We start from the raw sequence: 13021 nt of genomic DNA, 5'->3' as shown, positions 1-13021 counted from the left end.
CTGTGTCATTCCACCAAGCTGTTTGCTTCATCCTACCGTTACACAGTGCCGTTCCAAGACATTCTTTAGCCACTTCTAGTACTGTGTCCCTGTACCTTGTCCATTCCTTTTCCAGTGACTGTAATTGACTACATTCAACTAACTGGTACCTTTGTGAGATCACTGTTATGTACTTGTGCCTGATTTCCTTATCCTGAAGTTTCTCCACTCTTATCCTCCTACATATGAACCTGACCTGCTGCACTTTCGGCCTCACAATACCAATTTCACTGCAGATTAAATAGTGATCAGTGTCATCAAAGAATCCCCTGAATACGCGTGTGTCCCTCACAGCCTTCCTGAATTCATGACCTGTTATTATATAGTCAATGACAGATCTGGTACCCCTGCCTTCCCAAGTATACCGGTGAATGTTCTTATGTTTAAAAAATGAGTTTGTGATTACTAAGCCCATACTGGCACAGAAATCCAAGAGTTGTTTCCCATTCCTGTTGGCCTCCATATCCTCTCCAAATTTACCCATAACCTTTTCATACCCTTCTGTTCGATTTCCAATCCTGGCATTAAAATCACCCATGAGCAGAACACTGTCCTTGTCCTTTACTCTAACAACTATGTCACTGAGTGCGTCATAAAAACTATCCATCTTATCTTGGTCTGTCCCTTCACAATGTGAATATACTGACACAGTCCTAATTTTCTTGTTAGACACTGTCAAATCTATCCACATCAGTCGTTCGTTTACGTATCTTACTGCAACTACGCTGAATTCCATTTCTTTCCTGATGTAAAGCCCTACACCCCATTGTGCTATTCCTGCTTTGACTCCTGACAGGTAAACCTTGTATTCTCCCACTTCCTCTTCTTTCTCACCCCTTACCCGAATGTCACTAACAGCTAAAACGTCCAACCCCATCTTACTTGCAGCCTCTGCCAACTCTACCTTCTTCCCAGAGTAGCCCCCATTGATATTAATAGCTCCCCATCTCGTTACCATTCGTTTGCAGAGTCGTATCTTAGGAGTCCCTGGTCTGTCAATTGGAGGTGGGGCTCCGTCACCTCCAAAGGTCCGAGGCATTTTGTTGGCAGCATCATATTTAAAGTACCAGGGAAGCAGGTTGCTAGCCTTGCTTGCCCCGGGTCCCATTGGCATTTACCCCTAACATTTGAGGGACTAACCGGTGGATTTGGTAGTCTTTGCCGTATGAGCACAAAGGTAACCACAACTCAGAATCTGTCCGAGATGCCCAGCCTTATTCCAAAGTAACTGGTATCCCGACTTTCGGGACCACTTACTTGGCCACTCATACGTTGCCCGTGGTTCATGAACTAGTACATGACAATAGGAACCCACACCATGAACCACCATTATTTTATCAACTAGATACTTTGTCTAAGTCATCTTGTATCCTCCTACAGTCATTCAATGATAACACTTTCCCATAGGCCACAGTGTCATCAGCAAACAGTCACAGACTGCAGTTCAACATGTCTGTCAGATCATTAATGTATACAGAGGAAAAACATGGTCCTGTCATACTTCCTGGGTTACTCCTGGCGATACCCTTGTCTCTGAAGAACACTCAGCATCGATGACGACATACTAGGTTTTGTTGCTTAAGAAGTTTTGAGCCATTCATATATCTGGGAACGTTTCCTGTATGCTCATACTTTCATTAACAGTCTGCTGTATGGCACCATGTAAAACGCTTCCCAGAAATCTAGGAAGATGGAATCTGCCAGTTGACCTTCATCCATGGTTCACAGTTTATCATGTGAGAAAAGGGCAAACTGAGTTTCACATGAGCAGTGCTATTACATTTGAACTGAAGATATGTTCAAGAATTGTTCAGCAAACCTATGTTAAGGATATTGGTTTGTAATTTTGCAATTTATTCTTTTACCCGTTATTCCATGGAACTTCCACTACTCCAATTAAACTTGGAAAATAGGCACAGAGTGACATCATTAAAACACTAAATTACAGTCATCTAATATGTCACCAAACTCTTCATAGAAAAGATAATACCACTAAGTTCTGGAGCGAGAACAGTTTACAAGCAATAAGCCATTACAGAAAGACAAAATACATGATGCTTCAACTCCACTTAAATTCAAAAGCAACACCACACAGATTCCCTAAAACGTATTTTCACAGTTATAAGTTAGCCCACATCTCGCAGTGATAACCCTATAGTACTAAAAGGACATATGTGACTCCAAAACAAGCACAGCTCAGAATTATTCAAACACAGATTTTAATGTGAACCTTTCATGTACTCCCAATCATTGTATATCCTCACATCTGTATATTATAATTTTCTGGAGAGGCCCCCACGCACTCTAATTTGAAAATTTTCACTGAAAGCCAGTAATAGCACTACTAAAATGTGAAACGAACAATAGCATAATTAAAAACCAAAACTAAAATCTAACTCATTCACTAATAAATTTAAAAGGTAATTAATACAGGACATAAGGATCATAAAGATACAAAACAAACATTTACATAACTTGCAAACATCAGCGAAAAGCCTCATGCAGTTGCATTTTCTGTCACCAGTGTGGTACATTTCCACTCGTCTAACCACTGTTACTTGTTTGCCCTTTCAATTTACTGTCCACACATAATAGGTAGTTACCATACCTAAGGTTGATCTCAAATAGATACTATACGATATAGCTCCTGTTGCCCAGCCCAATACAGAAACATTCATGATGTCTGATAACACAGTTAGCACTTCACAGAGGGTGAAAGTGATTTGATATCAAAAATCCACTATGACCTAGTTCCTGCATCACCATACTGTGATCTGTATACTCACACCACAGCATACACATTACCCCAATAGGCTAACAACCACCAATAATGTCTGTTCTGTTATGAGAGTTCTGTACAGTGTAGAGGGCCACAAGGCAGAGACCAACTATACTGTCCATGAGTTTGTGGCAAAACACACTGACAAGCAATGAATGATGTCAATTCAAAGCAGCAGATTTCCTTCCATACAGAATTACTCAGAAGTCCTACCAATAGCTTGGCTTATCCACACGACAAAACAGGAAGCTGCTCCCATCTACCACGTTCCATGAAAAGAATCATTCCATCATGTCCATGCTATATGGGCCTCATCCCTCTCTGAAGGCAGTGACTCAATGGCTCCACAGTCTTTAACACCAGTAATCACTCTAAGTTTCAACATCAGTCACAGGATAATGAGTAGCATAGCCCCACGTATTACACACATGTTGTTACGTACTGCCCCATATACAGTCTTGCTGCTTATTGCTTCTTGGCCCCCTCATGTAACAACCGATGTCACTACTGCCAATGTCTTCCCAGTGATGCACATCATGCATCTCACTGACCGCCACAAACCTATCGATAGGCAAAGCTGTGCCAACCAGCACACCTTCTTGCATACAGGAGTTACCTGTGCTTTTTTGTCACTTGAGACTTTACGCTAGGTGAGAGATTCAGAATAAATGCAAGCTAAGTAAGAGGTCCATGGCATAGAGAACGCTCTGTAAAACCAAATTGGGATTCCATCTGTATCTGGTGACTTGTTTGTTTTCAACTCTTTCAGTTGCTTCTCTACGCCAGGGATTTCTATTACCATGTCCTCCACACAGGAGTCTCTACAAAGGCAGAAGCAATTCAAAATCTTAAAAAAAGTTCTGTTAGAAGGAAAAATCTTTTCATTCAAGGATAAATATGAAACTTAAATTAGCTTGTTATGTTTCAAAATGCAGGGTGGCTCATGAGGAGTTCTAAGGAGCATGAAATCCATAAAAGGGTGAACACCAAACAGTACTGTGTGTTAGTTATAGCTCAAACAAACACTAGTGAAATTATTCAGCACTGGAAAAAGGAATTGCTGGCTTTCATATGGAGTTCACGAAAGTTTCAAACATGAATATGGGAATTTAAAATACTTCCATATGGGATGAAGTTGACAGATTTTACACTTTAAACTTAATAAAACCGATATAATATATATTGACTTTTCTGTCATAGCTTGGGTATTCAGCTGTAGTAATGAAATGGGTGGTGTTTATTACCTTTTGCTCTTACAAATTAGGGGAAAGGTGGGGGGGAGGGGAGGGGACTGTGTTGGTCAAAAATGGGGGAGGAGCTGATTGATTATCTTTTATGGTATAGTTGTGGATATTTTATTACTCTAAGCTGACTTTAATTGTTCTGAAACTTTATCAGTAAATGAAAGATAAGTCTGGCATAATAATTAAATTTTATTTTTAATTTGATTGTGGCACCATACACAATCATTAACCAGGCTCCAGGGAGGTAGGGCCCCCTTCCCTAATCCTCCACTGGGGTAATTCCTGTCTGGCACGTCCACATCGCGGGGGTGGACATCCTACACTTCATTAGGCCGAAGTGATAAGATGGCTGAGTTCAGGCAGGGACCCGAGTCCCGTGGGGTATAACATGGAACCCATGCCCAGGGTTACGGGTGAAGACCTTAATGGCAACAACGGTGGAGAAGAAAGACTTCGAACGGCGTAACTGGCAGATGAGGCAACCCTCTTTTCTGGGGATTAAATGAGGAAGGAACCACTGCGTTGTGGTGGAGGAGAAACTCCAAAGGCTAAGAGAGACAACCCCAACAGAAAATCCTTTCTTGTGTTAGGCCTAGCAAGCCAGTAGGAAAGTCTTCATATATTGCTTTCAAAACACAGACGAGCCTCGGAACGAACCTCTTAGGATTTGACTCCACTGCTTCTTCAAGTACTAGTGCGAATAATGGGAGACCTTATGATATTCATTAGTACAAGAAGATGAAATCAAATGGACTAAAAAATAACCTAAATATTGGCACCCTTAATATATTAACCCTCAATGGAAAAACAGAAGAAATGACAGGTGTACTAACAGAGAGAAAGTTAGATATTTTGGGATTAAGCGAAATGAAGTGGAAGGAAAAAGGTGAGAAGAATTTGACAGGAGGAGGAAAACTGCGCTGGAGTGGGAATAACAGGTTTGGAAGAAATGGTGTGGCAGTGATGGTGGATAAGAATGTACAAAGCTGTATTGGAAGTGTGAGACATATATCAGACAGTATCATATTCTTAAACCTGAGATACTAAAAAGAAACACTAATAGTTATCCAGATTTATGCACCTCAAGTGGGATGTAGTGAAGAAGAGAAGATGGACTTTGAAAATGAGTGAGAGAACCATATAGAGAGTGCTAATATAGTAATGGGAGATTTTAATGCACAGGTAGGCAAAGACAGAAAGGGATTTGAGCAAGTGTTGGGATGTTTTGGATATGGAGGCAGAAATGAAGAAGGGGAAAGATTCCTGGATTTGTGCCAGAGGGATGGAATGAAAATAGCAAACAGCTGGTTTATGAAGAGAGAAAGTCATCTTATCACCAGATACAGTTGGGATGGAAGAACCAAGAGTGTAATTGATTATATTCTAGTAGATATGGAATGGGGAGAAAAAGTAACGAATGTGAAGGTAATTCCAAGTGTGAGTGCAGATAGAGATCATAGATTACTGGTGGGGCAATGGAAAATGTATCAGTGTGTGAAAAATAGAAAACAGAAGAAAGTGATGAGGATGCGGAATTGGAAACTGAAGGAAAGTGAAAGTTTCAAAAGAAGTTTTCTGTGATGTAGAAAAATAATGGAGTTCACTCAAAGACGCTATAGCTGAAGCAGCACAAAAAGTATGTGGTAGATCATCTGGAAAGGAAAAAGTAAGACAGACAAGTTGGTGGGCTGATTACCACAATCCAAGCAGTTAGAAGAAAAAATGGAGCATAGATAAAGTGGTGGAAAACCAAAAATGACAAGGACCGTAAAAGATACAGTATATAGAGGAAAAGAAGAAGTGCAAAGAAATAGAGGAAACAGCAAAGAAAAAGGCATGGGAAGAGTTTACAAAAAAACTTAAAGAAGATGTGAAGAGCAATAAGAAAATGTTTTATAAAATGATGAAAAATAAAAGGAAGGCTTTTAAAGTACCAGTAAAGATGGAAACAGAGGATGGTACTGTGATTGAAGATCTAGGGAATATAAAAGATCTCTGGAGAGAACCTTTTAAGAAACTGTTAAACGCTGAGGTGCAGGTACACGAGGAAACAACAAATAATGGAGAAATTGAGAGAAGTTGGGAAGCAGAATTAGGACAAATTACACGGGAAGAAATGGAAACAGTTGTGAAGAAGATGAATGGGTGGAAAGCCCCAGGACCTGATGAAGTATCAGTGACACGATAAGAGCAGCAGGTCCAGTGGGAATGCAGTGGCTGTTTAGAGTACTATCAAGTGTGTGGAGAAATTGTACAATACCTGATGACTGGAGAAGATAAAAGACTTTTTAAAAACTGCAGAGGAATAACTCTTGTGAGTCATACAGCCAAGATTTTAGAAAGAATTTTACTAAATCGAATAAGTGAAAAGATAGAAAAGGAGCTGAGTCAAGAACAGTATGGGTTTAGGAAAGGAAGAAGTACGATCGACCTGATATCATGGAAAGACTCTGGGAAGAAATGAAGAAGACAGATATAGAAGATGGATACATTAATGTAATAAAGACACTGTACAGAGGACACTATTGTAGAATTAGAACACTATTGGGGAACTCAGAATACTTCAAAATAAGACAAGGACTTAAACAAGGAAGTATTCTCTCTCTTGCACTTTTCATGTTGTGTTGGAGGGAATGAATATGGCAGTTAAAGATATAGTGAAAGAGAAAGACAAGATGATGATTTTTGCAGATGATATGGTAATATGGGATGATAAAGAGGTTGAAGTACAGTTACAACTTGATGAGTGGAAGGAAATAATGAAAAGGTATGGATTAAAAATAAATAAAGATAAGAGTGAAGTAATGGTATTTGGAAGAGACAAAGGGATCAATGGAAATATTACTTTGAATGGAGAACCCCTCAAAGTGGTAGATAGTTTCACTTATTTAGGGAGTGAAATATCTAGTGATGGAAAAATAAACAACAAAATTAATATGAGGTTACAGAAGAGAGGCAATTTCTACCAAACAATAAAACACCTGATTTGGAATAAGGAAGTTTCCGAAAAGGCAAAACTCCTTATGTATAAGAGTTACTACTTCCCTATTGTCACCTGTGGAGGAGAAACATGGACAATGACAGAAAGGGACTGGAGCAGACTGCAAGCAGGGGAAATGAAATTTCTCAGAGCAGATCCGGATATAGATAGATTATTAATTTCAGAGTAACATACAAAGAAATTTCAAGGGCATAAAAATTTGATTACAGATTTGCTTCATGAAATTCCGATGAAACGCGCGCGCGCACACACACACACACACACACACACACACACACACACACACACACACACACAGTTCACTATACTCTGAACCCAGAAATGACAATTTTAAAAGAAAAAAATCCCCTTTCTTCTTTTTAGACAACATTTGAAACCTTTTTTAAATTTTCAGTAATTATGGTAACATTCAATAATAAACATCCCAGCTATATTTCTCCAGTTCACCTGATTTTTATTTTTACATGCACACATCATTTCCATACTGACAAGTCTTCAACTCTTAGATACTGTAAAATCGAATGGCGGAAAATACAGAATGGAATATGACAATATTATGAAAAGGATAACTGCTGCTCACCATAAGCAGAGATGCTGAGTCACAGGTATGCAGAACAAAACGACTGTCAGAAAGCTTACTTTCTGAAAGTCTCTGTTGTGCCTACCTATGACTCAGCATCTCTGCTATATGGTGAGTATTAACTATCTGTTCCATAATATTGTCATTATCTCTACTGTAGGATGCAACAAACAGAATTGGGGACTAAGTAGAAAATTCATAAGTTAACTTAGAAACATTTGCAACAATGACTTCCTCGTTCCACCACTAGACTGTTACGGGCAGTTGTTGCAAACACTGTGCAATATTGTTGCTGTGTTCATTAGGCCACATTTTTGTTGCATTCATGAACATTTGGTCATAAAAGAACCTCTCAACAAAAGACGGTCAATTTCAACCCAAGTTTCTCAGGTGGTCGCCACCGGCCTTGCTGCAGTGGTAACACCGGTTCCGTCAGATCACCGAAGTTAAGCGCTGTCGGGCCGGGCTAGCACTTGGATGGGTGACCATTCGGTCTGCCGAGTGCTGTTGGCAAGCAGGGTGCACTCAGCTCTTATGAGGTAAACTGAGGAGCTACTTGATTGAGAAGTAGCGGCGCTCTGGTCTCGGAAACTGACATAAGAGCCGGGAGAGCGGTGTGCTGACCACATGCCCCTCCTTAACTGCATCCAGTGATGCCTATGGGCTGAGGATGACACAGCGGCCAGTCAGTACCATTGGGCCTTCGTGGCCTGTTCAGGAGGAGTTTACAAAGCATTATGTGTGTCCAAATAGGTTAGAATAACAGCTTAACTTTTGTTATTGCTCTAGTTGTTGTTGTGAAGGTTCAGTGCACAACATACATCAGACCTAGACACATTAATTGTTTTATGTCAATCACATGAATAAAAGTTTTAGCACTTTAAAAAAAGTTTTAAAAAATCAGTACTCCTGAAAATGATTAGTTTTCAGGTAGAGTTTCAGAATACTATATATTTAACCATTGCCTCAAATTCAGAATGTTGGAGCATTAAAATAATATTTAAAAGAAAAGAATTTTCAGCACCAATGTGCAGTTATTTAACATAAAATGTTTTTTGGACTTTTCGCTCAACTTCATCCGCTTTAATGGTAATAATATATACTGACCACAAAGCACTAGTTTTCATAATGGAAAGCTGATTGTTAGAAAGCAGGCTTATGAGGTGGGTTCTGTTTTTACAGGAATTCAAGTTATATGTTCAATATGCCAAAACCTCACAATGTTTGTTCTGATGCACTTTCTCATTTACTGTTAGGTGTGGAATTCCATCTTCTCCTGCACTTCTTATTGACTAAGAAATTTTGCTCAGTCAAGTTATAAATGTGTTCTTCTAACAGCAACAAGGAATTTTCTAACAGCATAATCCCATTTGACAGTTTTAAATTTCCAAGACTTTTAAACATTTGTATGTATCCGATAAATGTTTTATAATGGCTGTAAATTCTTGAACATTCAACTCTGTAAGCTGTTCAGAGTCAATTGACATTACCAATAGGTGGGGAAGTAGTTGCTGAATATCATTGGTTACTTCCAATACCTGTTCATTTGGCTCAGTCCTAACTATGTCACACTGTTTTTCTGTCTCGGAATGTTTTTTGATTTTTAATCATATACCTTTTGACATCGTTCAGCTGTCTCATTGATTATTATTTGATTCTTTACGTATGTGGACTCAGTAATATGTTCCTCATACTCATGTCATGAGTGTCTATAATATAGAATTAGGATCTTCAATATTACGGTATTATGAAAAGGATAGCTACTACTGCTCACCATATAACAGAGATGCCGAGACACAGATATGCACAACAAAAAGGCTGTCAGAAAGTGAACTTTCAGCCAACAAGGCCTTGCGCCCCCCCCCCCCCCCCCCCCACACACACACACACACACACGTGACCAGCCTCTGGCTGGCCACAGCAGCCAGTGACTGTGGTCATGTGTGTGAGAGTTAGGTCTGCATTTGTGTGTGCGTGTGCGTTTTTGTTGCCTATTTCCAATGAAGGCCTTGTTGGCCGGAAGCTCACTTTCCGACAGTATTTTTGTTTTACCTATCTGCAACTCAGCATCTCTGCTATACGGTGAGTAGCAACTATCCTTTTCATAATATTGTTACATTCCATCCTACATTTTTCATTGTTTGATTTTACCTCTATATTTGCATTTAGTTATTCTCTACACTTTTTCAAAAATTCCTGAAACCATTCCCCCATTTTCCAAGTTATTACTGGCATATGGTTCAACTGAATTAATTGTAACACCCAACAATAACTCAGCCACCTCTTTCATCAGAAAAAATTTTGTACATCACCATTCCACCAATAATCGCCAATTTATTGTCTTATTTAATAGTGTTACCATATCCTGCAGCCACCCAGTAGGTCTTGCCAAACCAAGTCCCACCAATGGTTAAGGAAGACAACATGGTGAGAATGGGCCATCCCCTTGCCGAGCTATGTCGTGTTGCGGGAGTGTGGCGGAGCCAGAGCTAATAGGTGCTTTCACTGTTCTGTGAAGTGATGCTCACGTCACTTGAAGAGTGGTAGCTGTTTCACTGAGAAATGATGTTGTTGCTGCAAACCTCAAGATAAACTACAACCACCACTCAAAAACTTTCTTCAAATTCAGTTTGTTGGTGGCTTGTTGTGCTTGGAAAGTCAGCAACAGATAACTTCATAACATTTCTCATTTTCTGGTACATTCTACTTTACTCTTGCTAATGATAGATGATTCTTGATTAAATAATAGTTTGTACAGCAAAAAACAATTTATAAGTCTACTAGCGGACCCGACAGACGTTGTCATGCATTTTTTGTTTGATATTTAAATGATACCCATCTTCTCCATCTTCCCAAAATATCAATGGATATTGCAAAGTGTCGTTATCTCTGCATTGGATTCGTATATCTCGATATTCAAATTAGAGATGGGGGATCCGCTCCTGAACTGATTCATAGAGTTGAATCTTTCAAAGGAGTGAACAATCAGTGATTCAGAAAAAAAGAACGGTAGCTCCAAACGTTTCCCATGGCAGAGGGAAAGAGAGAGAGAGAGAGAGAGAGAGAGAGAGAGAGAGAGAGAGAGAGAGAGAGAGAGGGAGACGGAGACGGAGCATATCAGCGGCGCCTCTGCTGGCCAGAGCGCAGTGCACGTCACACAACACAGCCGGCGCCGGCATCTGCCCTGCTTCTACCTTGGCTGCCTGCATTGTGCAGTGCCCCATTAGATTTTGTGTTTCACATATGCCGTGCTGTCTCTGTGCGTCCTCTGCCGCGTGCAGTGTCTGGCGAAGCTTAACTTAGCATCGCACTCTGTCGGCGATCGTTTCAGTCACACGTCCTGCCCTCTGGGCAGTCGATGCGAGCAACAGGACAGAGAGCCTCCTAGCGGAGAACATAAGAACTACTTGCAACAACCTGCTCACAAGAGAACGGACGATTTGTCTCGGAGCGGGTGACTGGTGGCCGTTCACCGCTCCCCCCACCCTCAGAACTCGCCCGCTCAACACTCACCCCACCGTTCTCGACTCTAGCCAGAGCGTTGAGCAAAGCAACTCAGGTGTCACTCTGCTCTCTGCGGTCTTAGCTCACGCAGTAATACAGCTCACGGCTCGACCTGCTTGACTCAGCGCTTCTGCATCGGAGTTCGTCTCTACTGGAAATTGTTCTTCGTAGTAATACCGCTATGTATATTACATTATTATGTTATGTATACATCATTTGTTTTTATTTTATTTTTATTTGTTTAAACTGATCAGATTAGGTTCCTGACGACTCCTCTTACTATAGGATTTTTATTATGGACACTCGAATTTACGCTTTAATGACGAGCGAACCGATAAACGTATCGCAAAATGTGATACACCAATATTTTCCTTGTTTTATTCTGCGTAAGGCTATATGCAGCACTTTAGTCTTACAGTCAAACTTATATTTTTTTTCTTATTCTGGTACGTATTTTGCGATTTTAGGCGTCTTCGGAAGGAAACGTTCACTTTAAAAATATATGGCTTGCGATGTATTTGTACGAGGTTAATGAAATTTTAATACATTACAGCCAAATATATTGTTAATGTAAATCTCAAGTTACAACATTTTCCGATCTCCCAAAAAACCACGATAGTGCAAAATAAATCAATAATCAAAAACTTTGTCATATCGTGGAAATTTCAATAAACATTACAAAATTCTTACTCATTATCTGTGTTACTTCAAAATAGGATCAAATAAGATCAAAATACAGGTATAGTACTGGAATAAACCAAGTTTAAAGGGCAATGTGCCTTCCATTTATTTTCTATTGTGAATGAGTGGTGAGTCATGAAAAAGAGCTAGTTCATTTCAGGGAGTGAACAGTTCTGATCCGATCTCTGAAAAGAACAGTTTTGCCCATCTCTAGTTCAAATGCGTCGCCAACCATAGCAACTGCAACTTCATTAATGGTCGGTGCATTATATCAGCCTGCATGCTGCCCAGATGGTACTTCGTCTGCTGTATAGTTGTCATTTTGCAGTATTTTTGAAACGGTATTGAACAACTCGACCAACTGGTTGTGATTCTGTAAAAATGGTTCTAAAACACCCACAATTTCTCGCTCCTCCATCTGCTTGATATGGTTGTACTGGCAGCGTGCGTTTATTTACTGCTCCTCATCACCCATGAAGTAGATTCGCAGAAATTTTGAATTGTATCAGGCATCGGCATTAAAGAACCAATTTCATGATACACTTGGCCCTGAATCTTAAACGTTGAGTGAAAATTGCGACCATCCTCATTCTGAACGATTTTTGTTGCTCCAAATGATGTCACTTGAAAGCATAAATTGAATGGTTCCAGCGGCGAATTCAATGGTGGCAATACAACTTTTCCAGACGCGCAGCAGAAACTGGCCGATTCACCTTTGTATTTGAGTGCATGACAGTGTTGGCACTGTTTGTTCATAGCACCCATTACAGTTTGTGAATGTGACGAATAGTCGATGTCCGACTCATATTCAAATGCAAGGCGAAGAAGTGATGCCACGTGTCAATCCACGATACACTTGCAAACGCTGTTGTTCACATGTTCTGAATGTGTCGGTGACTCGTTGACAGGCTAGTCTTTGTCTCAATGCATTAGCTCGAAGGCGTTCATTGCGTTGCTCTTGGCTTTCATTAGCAAGTCTGATTGCAGCCTGGTTTCTTAAATTTTCATTGTCCATCAATTGATCTTCTGCCGATCTATTTAACTGACGGCTCTGGACTAATTGTGAATTCCGAGTCCGTCGACCAATATTTCCTCCTCGTCCACGAAGACATGGCATTGTTTTATGTACGTAACTTATATGTGGATATAATACACTTAATATTCACTGTAATGCGACACCTGAAATATCAGAA

The 13021-nt window shown here is 40.1% G+C and overlaps 1 protein-coding gene across 2 annotated transcripts in view; it reads left to right on the top strand.

Moving 5' to 3' along the window:
- Window positions 1-13021, top strand: part of LOC126187322 (differentially expressed in FDCP 8 homolog A) — a 94910-nt gene that overhangs the window by 78192 nt on the left and 3697 nt on the right. The window lies entirely within an intron of this gene.

The sequence above is a fragment of the Schistocerca cancellata genome, chromosome 1 (assembly GCF_023864275.1).
Source record: "Schistocerca cancellata isolate TAMUIC-IGC-003103 chromosome 1, iqSchCanc2.1, whole genome shotgun sequence".
Lineage (NCBI taxonomy): Eukaryota > Metazoa > Arthropoda > Insecta > Orthoptera > Acrididae > Schistocerca > Schistocerca cancellata.
Note: the sequence above shows the minus strand (reverse complement) of the source record. Positions and strands in the feature narration are given on the sequence as shown.